Raw genomic sequence first — 17,879 nt, forward strand, 5'->3', positions numbered from 1 at the left:
ACAGGGAGAGAGAAGTAAGTTTCTAGGTCAGCCTGGGAGCTGGTGAATTTGAATCCACCAATCAGAGAGGCTGTGCACTTTTCCCCACCAAAACAGGTGCATCTGTTTACACACGCAGCAGCACAGAGAGACACAGGATTTTTGCAGTCTATTTCTCATAGTGACGACTCCCCTCAAACAAATGACCGTAATTTCCTAACCGTAGGGGCTAGAACGGTCATTCTTACACCGTTTTGTTCAGAAGAGATGGGGGAATCTTCAAGTGTTGACAATTTAATATTAAAATATGAATTTTTAGAGATATATGACATGGATGACTTGTTGACTTAGAAGCCACGAATTCCCCAATATGCAAATTTGAATGCCTGAGACCACATATGTGATTGGCTGGCTGGGAAGCCGTGCAGGCCCTGATTTGTGGATTTGAATTCCTCAGCCCTCAGATATGATTGGCTGGCTTAGAAGCCAGAAGGCCCCAATATGCAAATTTGAATGCCTCAGGACACTTATTTGATTGGCTGGGAAACTGTGCAGGCCCTGATTTGAAAATTTGAATGTCTCAGTCCTCACAGAGGATTGGCTGCCTGGGGACCTGGCAGAAATATATAGAAATACTATTATTAAGCATAAATACTACATTTAGTAGAAATACTATGTTTTAGCACAAATACTATAAAAAGAAGAAAAACTATAATTTAGCAGAAATACTATATTAAGCACAAATCCTATAAAAAGCAGAAATACTATAATTTAGAACAAATAGTATAAAAAGCAGAAATACTATAATTTAGCAGAAATACTATGTTAGGCACAAATCCTATAAAAAGCAGAAATACTATAATTTAGCAGAAATACTATATTAGGCATAAATCCTATGAAAAGCAGAAATAGTATGATTTAGCAGAAATACTGTATTTAGCACAAGTACCGAAAAGTACCAGAAATACTATGATTTAGCAGAATAGTAATAACTTATTGAAACACAAATGCACAGAGGGACACACAAACACAGGCTCTAATCCAGTCAACCAGTCTAACTATGTTCAATTTAAATCCTACAATGACATGCTGCCAAATAAGGGCAGGGTCCTCTCTCTCCCACTAAACACACACACACACACACAAACACACACACACACACACACACACACACACACACACACACACACACACAGGGAGAGAGGACTAAGTTTCTAGGTCAGCCTGGGAGCTGCTGAATTTGAATCCACCAATCAGAGAGGCTGTTTACGTTTTCCCGCCAAAACAGGTGCATCTTTTTACACACGCAGCACAGAGACATAGACCTGCTTCTTTCAGTTTATTTCACATAGTGAGGATTCCCCTCAAACAAATGACCATAATTTCCTAACCATAGGGGCTAGAGCGGTCATTCTTACACCGTTTTGTTCAGAAGAGATGGGGGAATCTTCAAGTGTTGACAATTTATCATTAAAATATGAATTTTTAGAGATATATGACATGGATGACTTGTTGACTTAGAAGCCACGAATTCCCCAATATGCAAATTTGAATACCTGGAGCCCACATACATGATTGGCTGGCTGGGAAGCTGTGCAGGCCCTGATTTGTGGATTTGAATTCCTCAGCCCTCAGATATGATTGGCTGGCTTAGAAGCCATGAAGGCCCCAATATGCAAATTTGAATGCCTCAGGACACATATATGATTGGCTGGGAAACTGTGCAGGCCCTGATTTGAAAATTTGAATGTCTAAGTCCTCACAGAGGATTGGCTGCCTGGGGACCTGGCAGAAATATATAGAAATACTATGATTAAGCATAAATACTACATTTAGTAGAAATACTATGTTTTAGCACAAATACTATAAAAAGCAGAAATACTATAATTTAGCAGAAATACTATATTAAGCACAAATCCTATAAAAAGCAGAAATAGGATGATTAAGCATAAACACTACATTTAGTAGAAATATTATGTTTGAGCAAAAATCCTATAAAAAGCAGAAATACTATATTAGGCACAAATCCCATAAAAAGCAGAAATAGGATGATTAAGCATAAATACTACATTTAGTAGAAATACTATGTTTTAGCACAAATAGTATAAAAAGCAGAAATACTGTAATTTAGCAGAAATACTATATTAGGCACAAATCTTATAAAATAGCAGAAATAGTATGATTTAGCACAATAGTAATCAGTTAAACAGAAAAATTGGAAAAGCAAAATGGACAGCTGAAAAAATGCTGAACATGCTGAGGGTCCCTCAAATATACTTGTTAAATGAAAAAATCAGCAAAAAAATGCACAGGGAGAGAGAAGTAAGTTTCTAGGTCAGCCTGGGAGCTGCTGAATTTGAATCCACCAATCAGAGAGCCTGTGTACTTTTTCCCGCCAAAACATGTGCCTCTTTTTACACACGCAGCACAGAGAGGCACAGGATTATTGCAGCCTATTTCTCATAGTGAGGACTCCCCTCAAACAAATGACCATAATTCCCAAACCGTAGGGGCTAGAGCGGTCATTCTTACACCGTTTTGTTCAGAAGAGATGGGGGAATCTTCCAGTGTTTACAATTTATCATTAAAATATGAATTATTAAAGATATTTGACTTGTAATGCACCATAACTGAGTAGAGCGAAGCAAAAACTGCCTTGACTTGCCCTCAAACAACGCTTTGTAACTCGAAATCTATTTGGAGTATCGATATCATTCTTTCACCGTAAGAGACAGCAGGCTTTGGTGAACAGTCATGGAAATTTTCAGGTCTCTGTGGAAATCCAAAAAAAAATTATGACGAGAGAAAAAAGTGGTTCATTTCCAGAGTTTTAAATCTGAAGAAATCTGAGCGAAGGACGAATTTCCTACCCTCAAACAAGTCCAACTCATTTCAGAACGGTAATAGGTGAGAAAGAAATTCTTGAATTGTGAGCGTCAGGGGTGTCTGAAGATATTCGGGGACAAGCCTCATGTCTTAAAGTCGCTTCGTTAAGGAGATATGACGATTCGAATATGCCTCTCATTACAGAAATCCAGCGATGATTTTGAACAAGCTCTCCATTGACTTTATATGGAGAGTTTTGAGACCTTGTGTTGGTCTGAGGAGATTTGCAAAAATTCTATAAATCCCACAACAATGATAGTGACATTTTCTGAAAGCCAGCAAAAATACCTACGTTTTGATGTATAATTTGTGGAAGTTGAGTGAAAATTGAGCAAGTAGCAAGAAGTTGTTCGGACATGAAGTAAAAATTGCAAAACCTTCAGTGGCACACTGGAAGCCAAGAGCATAGCAACCATAACAACGCATGTATTTTGTGAAAAATCACAATTTTGCAACTCAAAACTTTAAGAGGCATAAAAGTAAAACAGTAAAACATTTGAAAAAGCTGAATCATACCTGAATAGCCCAATAATTTGTGAACATTTTAAAGTTTGAATGGTTGTTCTAGGTGAAAATATGAGGAAGTAGTTAAGTTTCAAAAACAAGCAAATTTTAGCAGAATTGCAGAAGTTTCCCATTCATTTCAATGGGACAAATTAAAGGAAAAAAGCTTAATATTTTAAAAAGTATAATAGTTAAAAATAGCAAAAATCGTAGCGTAAATTAGCAGAAATAGCAGAATAGTTTAAAATTTGAACGGTGAAAATCGGCTGAAAATTGTGGAAGTAGTTAAGTGCCAAAAAGTGTACGGAAGCAACTAGAATAATAATAATAATAAAGAATAAAGAGAAACAGGAACTCAATAGTGTGGATGCTTAAAGCATCCACACAACTAGAAAAATTTGCATTTCCTGCGAAAATGCAGTGTGGATGCTTAAAGCTGAAGCTGTATGCAAAAAGTAGCTGAAAAAGCTGAAAAGTTGCAGAAATTGTAAAAACTTTGCATAAGCAAAAGAACTTTGCTAAAATGGAATAACTTAGCAGAACTGCAATATCTTAGAGGAAACAATACTTGGCAGAAATACAATAGCATAGCAGAACTTTGCAGAAATATTGTAACTTACCAGAAACATGATAACTTCTCAAAAATACAAGAACTTAGGAGAAATAGTATAAGATAACAGAAAGAATATATTTAGCCAAAAATACTTTAAACATTACAGAAACACTATGATTTAGAAAAATAGTACAAGATAGCAGAAATACTGTGATTTACCAGCGACACTGTGATGAACTATGAATATTGTAATTTTAAATTAAGACTATTTTAGCACAAATATTATAATTTGGCAGAAATACTATAATTTAGCAGAAATACTATATTAAGCACAAATCCTATAAAAAGCAGAAATGGTATGATTAAGCATAAATACTACATTTAGTAGAAATACTTTGTTTTAGCACAAATCCTATAAAAAGCAGAAATACTGTACTATGATTTAGTAGAAATCTTATAAAATAGCAGAAATAGTATATTAAGCACAAATCTTATAAAATAGCAGAAATAGTATGATTTAGCACAATAGTAATAAGTTAAACAGAAAAATTGGAAAAGCAAAATGGACAGCTGAAAAAATGCTGAACATGCTGAGGGTCCCTAAAATATACTTGTTAAATGACAAAAATCAGCAAAAAAATTTATTACAGCCACACAATCACAAATATGTACACATGAGGAAACACACATGCACAGAGAGACCCACACACAAGATCCAATTCAGTCAACCAGTCTGAATATATTGAATTTAAATCTTAGAATGAGATCATCCCATTAAAGAAGCTTTATCTCTCTCTCTCTTTCTCTCTCTCTCTGTCACACACACACACACACACACACACACACACACACACACACACACACACACACACACACAGGGAGAGAGAAGTAAGTTTCTAGGTCAGCCTGGGAGCTGCTGAATTTGAATCCACCAATCAGAGTGGCTGTGCACTTTCCCCACCAAAACAGGTGCTTCTGTTTACACACGCAGCAGCACAGAGAGACACAGGATTTTTGCAGTCTATTTCTCATAGTGAGGACTCCCCTCAAACAAATGACCAAAATTTCCTAACTGTAGGGGCTAGAAGGGTCATTCTTACACCGTTTTGTTCAGAAGACATGGGGGAATCTTCAAGTGTTGACAATTTATCATTAAAATATGAATTTTTAGAGATATATGACATGGATGACTTGTTGACTTAGAAGCCACGAATTCCCCAATATGCAAATTTGAATGCCTGGAGCCCACATACATGATTGGCTGGCTGGGAAGCTGTGCAGGCCCTGATTTGTGGATTTGAATTCCTCAGCCCTCAGATATGATTGGCTGGCTTAGAAGCCATGAAGGCCCCAATATGCAAATTTGAATGCCTCAGGACACATATGTGATTGGCTGGAAAGCCGAAATCTTATGAAATAGCAGAAATAGTATATTTAGCACAATAGTAATAAGTTAAACAGAAAAATCGGAAAAGCAAAATGGACAGCTGAAAAAATGCTGAACATGCTGAGGGTCCCTAAAATATACTTGTTAAATGAAAAAAATCAGCAAAAAAAATATATAACAGCCACACAATCAGAAATATGTACACATAAGGAAACACACATGCACAGAGGGACACACAAACACAGGCTCTAATCCAGTCAACCAGTCTAACTATATTCAATTTAAATCCTACAATGACATGCTGCCAAATAAGGGCAGGGTCCTCTCTCTCCCACTAAACACACACACACACACACACACACACACACACACACACACACACACAGACACAGAGGGAGAGAGCTGCTGAATTTGAATCCACCAATCCGAGTGGCTGTTTACGTTTTCCCGCCAAAACAGGTGCACCTTTTTACACACGCAGGCACAGAGAGACACAGGATTATTGCAGTCTATTTCTCATAGTGACGACTCCCCTCAAACAAATGACCATAATTTCCTAACTGTAGGGGCTAGAAGGGTCATTCTTACACCGTTTTGTTCAGAAGACATGGGGGAATCTTCAAGTGTTGACAATTTATCATTAAAATATGAATTTTTAGAGATATATGACATGGATGACTTGTTGACTTAGAAGCCACGAATTCCCCAATATGCAAATTTGAATGCCTGGAGCCCACATACATGATTGGCTGGCTGGGAAGCTGTGCAGGCCCTGATTTGTGGATTTGAATTCCTCAGCCCTCAGATATGATTGGCTGGCTTAGAAGCCATGAAGGCCCCAATATGCAAATTTGAATGCCTCAGGACACATATATGATTGGCTGGGAAACTGTGCAGACCCTGATTTGAAAATTTGAATGTCTAAGTCCTCACAGAGGATTGGCTGCCTGGGGACCTGGGAGAAATATATAGAAATACTATGACTAAGCATAAATACTACATTTAGTAGAAATACTATGTTTTAGCACAAATCCTATAAAAAGCAGAAATACTATAATTTAGCAGAAATACTATATTAAGCACAAATCCTATAAAAAGCAGAAATAGTATATTAAGCACAAATCCTATAAAAAGCAGAACTAGTATATTAAGCCGAAATCTTATGAAATAGCAGAAACAGTATGATTTAGCACAATAGTAATAACTTAAACAGAAAAACTGGAAAAGCAAAATGGACAGCTGAAAAAAATGCTGAACATGCTGAAGGTCCCTCAACTATACTTGTTAAATGAAAAAAATTAGCAAAAAAATCTATAACAGCCACACAATCAGAAATATGTACACATAAGGAAACACACATGCACAGAGAGACACACTACCAAGATCAAATTCAGTCACCCAGTCTAAATGTATTAAATTAGAATCTTAGAATGAGATCATCCCATTAAAAGGCTTTCTCTCTCTCTCTCTCTCTCTCTCTCTCTCTCTCTCTCTCTCTGACACACACACACACACACACACACACACACACACACACACACACACACACACACACACACGGGGAGAGAGAAGTAAGTTTCTAGGTCAGCCTGGGAGCTGCTGAATTTGAATCCACCAATCAGAGTGGCTGTTTACGTTTTCCCGCCAAAACAGGTGCACCTTTTTACACACGCAGGCACAGAGAGGCACAGGATTATTGCAGCCTATTTCTCATAGTGACGACTCCCCTCAAACAAATGACCATAATTTCCTAACCGTAGGGGCTAGAGCGGTCATTCTTACACCGTTTTGTTCAGAAGAGATGGGGGAATCTTCCAGTGTTAACAATTTATCATTAAAATATGAATTATTAAAGATATTTGACTTCTAATGCACCATAACTGAGTAGAGCGAAGCAAAAACTGCCTTGACTTGCCCTCAAACAACGCTTTCTAACTCGAAATCTATTTGGAGTATCGATATCATTCTTTCACCGTAAGAGACAGCAGGCTTTGGTGAACAATCATGGAAGTTTTCAGGTCTCTGTGGAAATCCAACAAAAAGTTATGACGAGAGAAAAAAGTGGTTCATTTCCAGACTTTGAAATCTGAAGAAATCTGAGCGACGGACGAATTTCCTACCCTCAAACAAGTCCAACTCATTTCAGAACGGTAATAGGTGAGAAAGAAATTCTTGAATTGTGAGCGTCAGGAGTGTCTGAAGATATACCGGGACAAGCCTCATGTTTTAACTTTGCTTCGTTAAGGAGATATGACGATTCGAATATGCCTCTCATTACAGAAATCCAGCGGTGATTTTGAACGAGCTCTCCATTGACTTTATATGGAGAGTTTTGAGACCTTGTGTTGGTCTGAGGAAATTTGCCAAAATTCTATAAATCCCACAACAATGATAGTGACATTTTCTGAAAGCCAGCAAAAATACCTACATTTTGATGTATAATTTGTGGAAGTTGAGTGAAAATTGAGCAAGTAGCAAACAGTTGTTCGGACATGAAGTGAAAATTGCAAAACCTTCAGTGACACACTGGAAGGGAAGAGCATAGCAACCATAACAACACATGTATTTTGTGAAAAATCACAATTTTGCAACTCAAAACTTTAAGAGGCATAAAAGTAAAACAGTAAATGATTTGAAAAAGCTGAATCATACCTGAATAGCCCAATAATTTGTGAACATTTTGAAGTTTGAATGGTTGTTCTAGGTGAAAATATGAGGAAGTAGTTAAGTTTCAAAAACAAGCAAAATTTAGCAGAATTTTGGAAGTTTCCCATTCATTTCAATGGGACAAATTAAAGGAAAAAAGCTTAATATTTTAAAAAGTATAATAGCAAAAAATAGCAAAAATCATAGCGATCATTAGCAGAAATAGCAGAATAGTTTAAAATTTGAACGGTGAAAATCGGCTGAAAATTGTGGAAGTAGTTAAGTGCCAAAAAGTGTACGGAAGCAACTGGAATAATAAAGTATAAAGAATAAAGAGAAACAGGAACTCAATAGTGTGGATGCTTAAAGCATCCACACAATAAAGATTCGAATAACAATACTGTGAATGCTTTTCAAGCATTCACACTAATAAAGATTAGAAGAACAATACTGTGAATGCTTTTCAAGCATTCACACTAATAACTAGAAAGTGCATTTTCTGAAGAAACTGCAGTGTGAATGCTTGAATCTGAATGTATGCACTGAAATGAATTAATTGCTGAATTTTGAGTTAAAAATATTGAATGAGATTAAAAAAAACAAAAAAAAAACCGAATTTAACCTGAAAACAAAGGTGCTGAACTGCTAAAAGCTGAAGGTTACACAGAAGAAGGAGTTGGAAAAAAACTGAAAATGTTTTAAATGTAAATTAGAAAACCCTAAGAAATGAGAAAAGAACATTTAGAGTCAGAAAACATCTGAATGAATATTAAAAGGTCATATTCTTTGAATCACTGAATGACTCAAATGTGATCCCTCCACTTTGATCCACACAGTTTAAAAAGTTTAAATGCCTGAGCTTTGAAAGATACGGTGTTGGAAAGAGAACAATAATGGCGACAATTTGAGGGTAAAATGATGGCTGTAACACTGTGGACACAGCAGCAGTTGAAAGAGAAGTGTTTAAGATGAATCTTGGTACAGTGGCAGGCAGAGCTCGTTAAGCAGGCAGGTGTGAGCCTGGTTGCTATAGTGACCGCACCCAATGGCTCCATACACACGTACACAGACATGCGCCTCACTTTTGCTGCTTAAAATGAACAGAAAAGTCAGGCCGAAACAAATCGTTCCCAAATGAAAAGTAAAAGTCGTATTGACAAAATTCTTTCACCGTGAGCGACAGCAGCTTCTAGTCTACTGAATTCTCAGTTTTCATGCCTGTGGAGTTTATTATATGGACGTGGTGACAGTGGAAAGACACCATGCTCTTCTGATTTTCAAACGAACCTTCTGAGCCATTTTAACATTAGAGTCTATGGAAGAGTTGGAGGGAGGAGGCTGTGCATTGGTGACATTTATGAAAGAACCGTAACACCTAGGACAATAGTAAACACATTGGATGAAAGAGGACAGCCATGGCTACGTTTTGAGGGTAAAATCATACCTGTAGAGCAAACGCTGTGGACACAGCAGCAGTTTTAAAAAAGATTTTAAGATTAATTTTTTTGCTCCTCTCACTCTAGCAGTTGAGCTGCCTCACTCTAGCCCCAACATTCCGTCCCATACACACCCATTATAAACTCTGAAACGGGTGAAAAAACATCATGAAACTTAAACTGGAACTGAAGAAAAAGTATAATAGATATTGAAAAGATAAATACAAGTTGAATAGTTGAATGTCTTGTCTTCGTTTTAAAGTTTGAATGGTGGCTCTATGTCAATGTATGTGGAAGTAGTAAGAGTTTAAAAATGAGTAAGTTGAATGAGAATTTGAAGGGTCTCCCCATTGAAATACATTATAAATTTTTGTTGAATAAATTTGAATAAAATTAAAAATATAAATGTTAAAAATGAGAAAAATAGAAGCATTCATGTCCTAAAGAAGAGGAATCTAATGGTGTTTGAATGGATTTTCTAAGTTGAACGGTTTTGAAGGAGTGAGATGCCAAAAAACGTACGGAATATATAATAATAATAATAATAATAACTAGAAAAATTTGCATTTCCTGCGAAAATGCAGTGTGGATGCTTAAAGCTGAAGCTGTATGCAAAAAGTAGCTGAAAAAGCTGAAAAGTTGCAGAAATTGTAAAAACTTTGCAGAAGCAAAAGAAGTTTGCTAAAATGGAATAACTTAGCAGAACTGCAATATCTTAGAGGAAACATAATACTTGGCAGAAATACAATAGCATAGCAGAATTTAGCAGAAATATTGTAACTTACCAGAAACATGATAACTTCTCAAAAATACAAGAATTTAGGAGAAATTGTATAAGATAACAGAAAGAATATATTTAGCCAAAAATACTTAAACATTACAGAAACACTATGATTTAGAAAAATAGTACAACAGAGCAGAAATATTGTGATTTACCAGAGACACTGTGATGAACTATGAATATTGTAATTTTAAATTAAGACTATGTTTTAGCACAAATATTATAATTTGGCAGAAATACTATAATTTAGCAGAAATACTATATTAAGCACAAATCCTATAAAAAGCAGAAATGGTATGATTAAGCATAAATACTACATTTAGTAGAAATACTTTGTTTTAGCACAAATCCCATAAAAAGCAGAAATACTGTACTATGATTTAGTAGAAAGACTATAATTAATCAGAAATACTAAATTTAGCAGAAATACTATATTAAGCACAAATCCTATGAAAAGCAGAAATACTATATTAAGCACAAATCCTATAAAAGCAGAAATAGTATATTAAGCACAAATCTTATAAAATAGCAGAAATAGTGTGATTTAGCACAATAGTAATAAGTTAAACAGAAAAATTGGAAAAGCAAAATGGACAGCTGAAAAAATGCTGAACATGCTGAGGTTCCCTCAAATATACTTGTTAAATGACAAAAATCAGCAAAAAAATTTATGACTGCCACACAATTACAAATATGTACACATGAGGAAACACACATGCACAGAGAGACACACACACAAGATCCAATTCAGTCAACCAGTCTAAATATATTGAATTTGAATCTTACAATGGGATCATCCCATTAAAAGCCTTTCTCTCTCTCTCTCTCTCTCTGTCACACACACACACACACACACACACACACACACACACACACACACACACACACACACACAGGGAGAGAGAAGTAAGTTTCTAGGTCAGCCTGGGAGCTGGTGAATTTGAATCCACCAATCAGAGAGGCTGTGCACTTTTCCCCACCAAAACAGGTGCATCTGTTTACACACGCAGCAGCACAGAGAGACACAGGATTTTTGCAGTCTATTTCTCATAGTGACGACTCCCCTCAAACAAATGACCATAATTTCCTAACCGTAGGGGCTAGAACGGTCATTCTTACACCGTTTTGTTCAGAAGAGATGGGGGAATCTTCAAGTGTTGACAATTTAATATTAAAATATGAATTTTTAGAGATATATGACATGGATGACTTGTTGACTTAGAAGCCACGAATTCCCCAATATGCAAATTTGAATGCCTGAGACCACATATGTGATTGGCTGGCTGGGAAGCCGTGCAGGCCCTGATTTGTGGATTTGAATTCCTCAGCCCTCAGATATGATTGGCTGGCTTAGAAGCCACGAAGGCCCCAATATGCAAATTTGAATGCCTCAGGACACTTATTTGATTGGCTGGGAAACTGTGCAGGCCCTGATTTGAAAATTTGAATGTCTCAGTCCTCACAGAGGATTGGCTGCCTGGGGACCTGGCAGAAATATATAGAAATATATAGAAATACTATGATTAAGCATAAATACTACATTTAGTAGAAATACTATGTTTTAGCACAAATAGTATAAAAAGCAGAAATACTATAATTTAGCAGAAATACTATATTAAGCACAAATCCTATAAAAAGCAGAAATAGGATGATTAAGCATAAACACTACATTTAGTAGAAATATTATGTTTGAGCAAAAATCCTATAAAAAGCAGAAATACTATATTAGGCACAAATCCCATAAAAAGCAGAAATAGTATGATTAAGCATAAATACTACATTTAGTAGAAATACTATGTTTTAGCACAAATAGTATAAAAAGCAGAAATACTGTAATTTAGCAGAAATACTATATTAGGCACAAATCTTATAAAATAGCAGAAATAGTATGATTTAGCACAATAGTAATCAGTTAAACAGAAAAATTGGAAAAGCAAAATGGACAGCTGAAAAAATGCTGAACATGCTGAGGGTCCCTCAAATATACTTGTTAAATGAAAAAATCAGCAAAAAAATGCACAGGGAGAGAGAAGTAAGTTTCTAGGTCAGCCTGGGAGCTGCTGAATTTGAATCCACCAATCAGAGAGCCTGTGTACTTTTTCCCGCCAAAACATGTGCCTCTTTTTACACACGCAGCACAGAGAGGCACAGGATTATTGCAGCCTATTTCTCATAGTGAGGACTCCCCTCAAACAAATGACCATAATTCCCAAACCGTAGGGGCTAGAGCGGTCATTCTTACACCGTTTTGTTCAGAAGAGATGGGGGAATCTTCCAGTGTTTACAATTTATCATTAAAATATGAATTATTAAAGATATTTGACTTGTAATGCACCATAACTGAGTAGAGCGAAGCAAAAACTGCCTTGACTTGCCCTCAAACAACGCTTTGTAACTCGAAATCTATTTGGAGTATCGATATCATTCTTTCACCGTAAGAGACAGCAGGCTTTGGTGAACAGTCATGGAAATTTTCAGGTCTCTGTGGAAATCCAAAAAAAAATTATGACGAGAGAAAAAAGTGGTTCATTTCCAGAGTTTTAAATCTGAAGAAATCTGAGCGAAGGACGAATTTCCTACCCTCAAACAAGTCCAACTCATTTCAGAACGGTAATAGGTGAGAAAGAAATTCTTGAATTGTGAGCGTCAGGGGTGTCTGAAGATATTCGGGGACAAGCCTCATGTCTTAAAGTCGCTTCGTTAAGGAGATATGACGATTCGAATATGCCTCTCATTACAGAAATCCAGCGGTGATTTTGAACAAGCTCTCCATTCACTTTATATGGAGAGTTTTCTGACATTGTGTTGGTCTGAGGAGATTTGCGAAAATTCTATAAATCCCACAACAATGATAGTGACATTTTCTGAAAGCCAGCAAAAATACCTACGTTTTGATGTATAATTTGTGGAAGTTGAGTGAAAATTGAGCAAGTAGCAAGAAGTTGTTCGGACATGAAGTGAAAATTGCAAAACCTTCAGTGGCACACTGGAAGCCAAGAGCATAGCAACCATAACAACGCATGTATTTTGTGAAAAATCACAATTTTGCAACTCAAAACTTTAAGAGGCATAAAAGTAAAACAGTAAAACATTTGAAAAAGCTGAATCATACCTGAATAGCCCAATAATTTGTGAACATTTTAAAGTTTGAATGGTTGTTCTAGGTGAAAATATGAGGAAGTAGTTAAGTTTCAAAAACAAGCAAATTTTAGCAGAATTGCAGAAGTTTCCCATTCATTTCAATGGGACAAATTAAAGGAAAAAAGCTTAATATTTTAAAAAGTATAATAGTTAAAAATAGCAAAAATCGTAGCGTAAATTAGCAGAAATAGCAGAATAGTTTAAAATTTGAACGGTGAAAATCGGCTGAAAATTGTGGAAGTAGTTAAGTGCCAAAAAGTGTACGGAAGCAACTAGAATAATAACTAGAAAAATTTGCATTTCCTGCGAAAATGCAGTGTGGATGCTTAAAGCTGAAGCTGTATGCAAAAAGTAGCTGAAAAAGCTGAAAAGTTGCAGAAATTGTAAAAACTTTGCAGAAGCAAAAGAAGTTTGCTAAAATGGAATAACTTAGCAGAACTGCAATATCTTAGAGGAAACATAATACTTGGCAGAAATACAATAGCATAGCAGAATTTAGCAGAAATATTGTAACTTACCAGAAACATGATAACTTCTCAAAAATACAAGAATTTAGGAGAAATAGTATAAGATAACAGAAAGAATATATTTAGCCAAAAATACTTAAACATTATAGAAACACTATGATTTAGAAAAATAGTACAACAGAGCAGAAATATTGTGATTTACCAGAGACACTGTGATGAACTATGAATATTGTAATTTTAAATTAAGACTATGTTTTAGCACAAATATTATAATTTGGCAGAAATACTATAATTTAGCAGAAATACTATATTAAGCACAAATCCTATGAAAAGCAGAAATGGTATGATTAAGCATAAATACTACATTTAGTAGAAATACTTTGTTTTAGCACAAATCCCATAAAAAGCAGAAATACTATATTAAGCACAAATCCTATAAAAGCAGAAATAGTATATTAAGCACAAATCTTATAAAATAGCAGAAATAGTGTGATTTAGCACAATAGTAATAAGTTAAACAGAAAAATTGGAAAAGCAAAATGGACAGCTGAAAAAATGCTGAACATGCTGAGGTTCCCTCAAATATACTTGTTAAATGACAAAAATCAGCAAAAAAATTTATGACAGCCACACAATTACAAATATGTACACATGAGGAAACACACATGCACAGAGAGACACACACACAAGATCCAATTCAGTCAACCAGTCTAAATATATTGAATTTGAATCTTACAATGGGATCATCCCATTAAAAGGCTTTCTCTCTCTCTCTCTCTCTCTCTGTCACACACACACACAACACACACACACACACACACACACACACACACACACACACACACACACACACAGGGAGAGAGAAGTAAGTTTCTAGGTCAGCCTGGGAGCTGCTGAATTTGAATCCACCAATCAGAGAGGCTGTGCACTTTTCCCCACCAAAACAGGTGCATCTGTTTACACACGCAGCAGCACAGAGAGACACAGGATTTTTGCAGTCTATTTCTCATAGTGACGACTCCCCTCAAACAAATGACCGTAATTTCCTTACCATAGGGGCTAGAGCGGTCATTCTTACACCGTTTTGTTCAGAAGAGATGGGGGAATCTTCAAGTGTTGACAATTTAATATTAAAATATGAATTTTTAGAGATATATGACATGGATGACTTGTTGACTTAGAAGCCACGAATTCCCCAATATGCAAATTTGAATGCCTGAGACCACATATGTGATTGGCTGGCTGGGAAGCCGTGCAGGCCCTGATTTGTGGATTTGAATTCCTCAGCCCTCAGATATGATTGGCTGGCTTAGAAGCCACGAAGGCCCCAATATGCAAATTTGAATGCCTCAGGACACTTATTTGATTGGCTGGGAAACTGTGCAGGCCCTGATTTGAAAATTTGAATGTCTCAGTCCTCACAGAGGATTGGCTGCCTGGGGACCTGGCAGAAGTATATAGAAATACTATTATTAAGCATAAATACTACATTTAGTAGAAATACTATGTTTTAGCACAAATAGTATAAAAAGCAGAAATACTATAATTTAGCAGAAATACTATATTAAGCACAAATCCTATAAAAAGCAGAAATAGGATGATTAAGCATAAACACTACATTTAGTAGAAATATTATGTTTGAGCAAAAATCCTATAAAAAGCAGAAATACTATATTAGGCACAAATCCCATAAAAAGCAGAAATAGTATGATTAAGCATAAATACTACATTTAGTAGAAATACTATGTTTTAGCACAAATAGTATAAAAAGCAGAAATACTGTAATTTAGCAGAAATACTATATTAGGCACAAATCTTATAAAATAGCAGAAATAGTATGATTTAGCACAATAGTAATCAGTTAAACAGAAAAATTGGAAAAGCAAAATGGACAGCTGAAAAAATGCTGAACATGCTGAGGGTCCCTCAAATATACTTGTTAAATGAAAAAATCAGCAAAAAAATGCACAGGGAGAGAGAAGTAAGTTTCTAGGTCAGCCTGGGAGCTGCTGAATTTGAATCCACCAATCAGAGAGCCTGTGTACTTTTTCCCGCCAAAACATGTGCCTCTTTTTACACACGCAGCACAGAGAGGCACAGGATTATTGCAGCCTATTTCTCATAGTGAGGACTCCCCTCAAACAAATGACCATAATTCCCAAACCGTAGGGGCTAGAGCGGTCATTCTTACACCGTTTTGTTCAGAAGAGATGGGGGAATCTTCCAGTGTTTACAATTTATCATTAAAATATGAATTATTAAAGATATTTGACTTCTAATGCACCATAACTGAGTAGAGCGAAGCAAAAACTGCCTTGACTTGCCCTCAAACAACGCTTTGTAACTCGAAATCTATTTGGAGTATCGATATCATTCTTTCACCGTAAGAGACAGCAGGCTTTGGTGAACAGTCATGGAAATTTTCAGGTCTCTGTGGAAATCCAAAAAAAAATTATGACGAGAGAAAAAAGTGGTTCATTTCCAGAGTTTTAAATCTGAAGAAATCTGAGCGAAGGACGAATTTCCTACCCTCAAACAAGTCCAACTCATTTCAGAACGGTAATAGTTGAGAAAGAAATTCTTGAATTGTGAGCGTCAGGGGTGTCTGAAGATATTCGGGGACAAGCCTCATGTCTTAAAGTCGCTTCGTTAAGGAGATATGACGATTCGAATATGCCTCTCATTACAAAAATCCAGCGATGATTTTGAACAAGCTCTCCATTGACTTTATATGGAGAGTTTTGAGACCTTGTGTTGGTCTGAGGAGATTTGCAAAAATTCTATAAATCCCACAACAATGATAGTGACATTTTCTGAAAGCCAGCAAAAATACCTACGTTTTGATGTATAATTTGTGGAAGTTGAGTGAAAATTGAGCAAGTAGCAAGAAGTTGTTCGGACATGAAGTGAAAATTGCAAAACCTTCAGTGGCACACTGGAAGCCAAGAGCATAGCAACCATAACAACGCATGTATTTTGTGAAAAATCATTTTCAAGCATTCACACTAATAAAGATTAGAAGAACAATACTGTGAATGCTTTTCAAGCATTCACACTAATAATAAAGATTCGAATAACAATACTGTGAATGCTTTTCAAGCATTCACACTAACTAGAAAGTGCATTTTCTGAAGAAACTGCAGTGTGAATGCTTGAATCTGAATGTATGCACTGAAATGAATTAATTGCTGAATTTTAAGTTAAAAATGTTGAATGAGATGAAAAATACAGAAATTTGTACCCGGAAAAAAAAAGTGCTGAACTGCTAAAAGCTGAAAACCACACAGAAGAAGTTGGAAAATAGCTGAAAATGTTTTAAATGTAAATGAGAAAAATCTAAGAAATGAGAAAAGTAATTTAGACTAAAAACAAAAAAGAAAACATCTGAAGGAATATTAAAAGGTCATATTCTTTGAATCACTGAATGACTCAAATGTTATCCCTCCACTTTGATCCACACAGTTTAAAAAGTTTAAATGTCTGAGCTTTGAAAGACACAGTGTTGGGAAGAGAACAATGATGGTGACGTTTTGAGGGTAAAATGATGGCTGTAACACTCTGGACACAGCAGCAGTTGAAAGAGAAGTGTTTAAGATGAATCTTGGCACAGAGTGAGAGAGAGCTCGTTAAGCAGGCAGGTGTGAGCCTGGTTGCTATAGTGACCGCACCCAATGGCTCCATACACACGACACAGACATGCGCCTCACTTTTGCTGCTTAAAATGAACAGAAAAGTCAGGCCGAAACAAATCGTTCCCATATGAAAAGTACAAGTCGTATTGACGAAATTCTTTCACCGTGAGCGACAGCAGCTTCTAGTCTACTGAATTCTCAGTTTTCATGCCTGTGGAGTTTATTATATGGACGTGGTGACAGTGTAAAGACACCATGCTCTTCTGATTTTCAAACGAACCTTCTGAGCCATTTTAACATTAGAGTCTATGGAAGAGTTGGAGGGAGGAGGCTGTGCATTGGTGGCATTTATGAAAGAACCATAACACCTAGTACAATAGTAAACACATTGGATGAAAGAGGACAGCGATGGCTACGTTTTGAGGGTAAAATCATACCTGTAGAGCAAACGCTGTGGACACAGCAGC

The 17,879-nt window shown here is 36.1% G+C and overlaps 3 protein-coding genes across 4 annotated transcripts in view; all 3 read right to left on the reverse strand.

Annotated features, from left to right (window-relative positions):
* The window catches only part of LOC309703657 (uncharacterized protein), a 196,702-nt gene that overhangs the window by 99,188 nt on the left and 79,635 nt on the right, over positions 1 to 17,879 (reverse strand). The gene's annotated exons all lie outside the window — the stretch shown is intronic.
* LOC309703664 (uncharacterized protein) overlaps positions 1 to 17,879 on the reverse strand; it is a 163,423-nt gene that overhangs the window by 81,887 nt on the left and 63,657 nt on the right. The window lies entirely within an intron of this gene.
* The window catches only part of LOC309703507 (uncharacterized protein), a 95,329-nt gene that overhangs the window by 61,652 nt on the left and 15,798 nt on the right, over positions 1 to 17,879 (reverse strand). The window lies entirely within an intron of this gene.

This window comes from Aulonocara stuartgranti, assembly GCF_965226115.1.
Source record: "Aulonocara stuartgranti genome assembly, chromosome: 3".
Lineage (NCBI taxonomy): Eukaryota > Metazoa > Chordata > Actinopteri > Cichliformes > Cichlidae > Aulonocara > Aulonocara stuartgranti.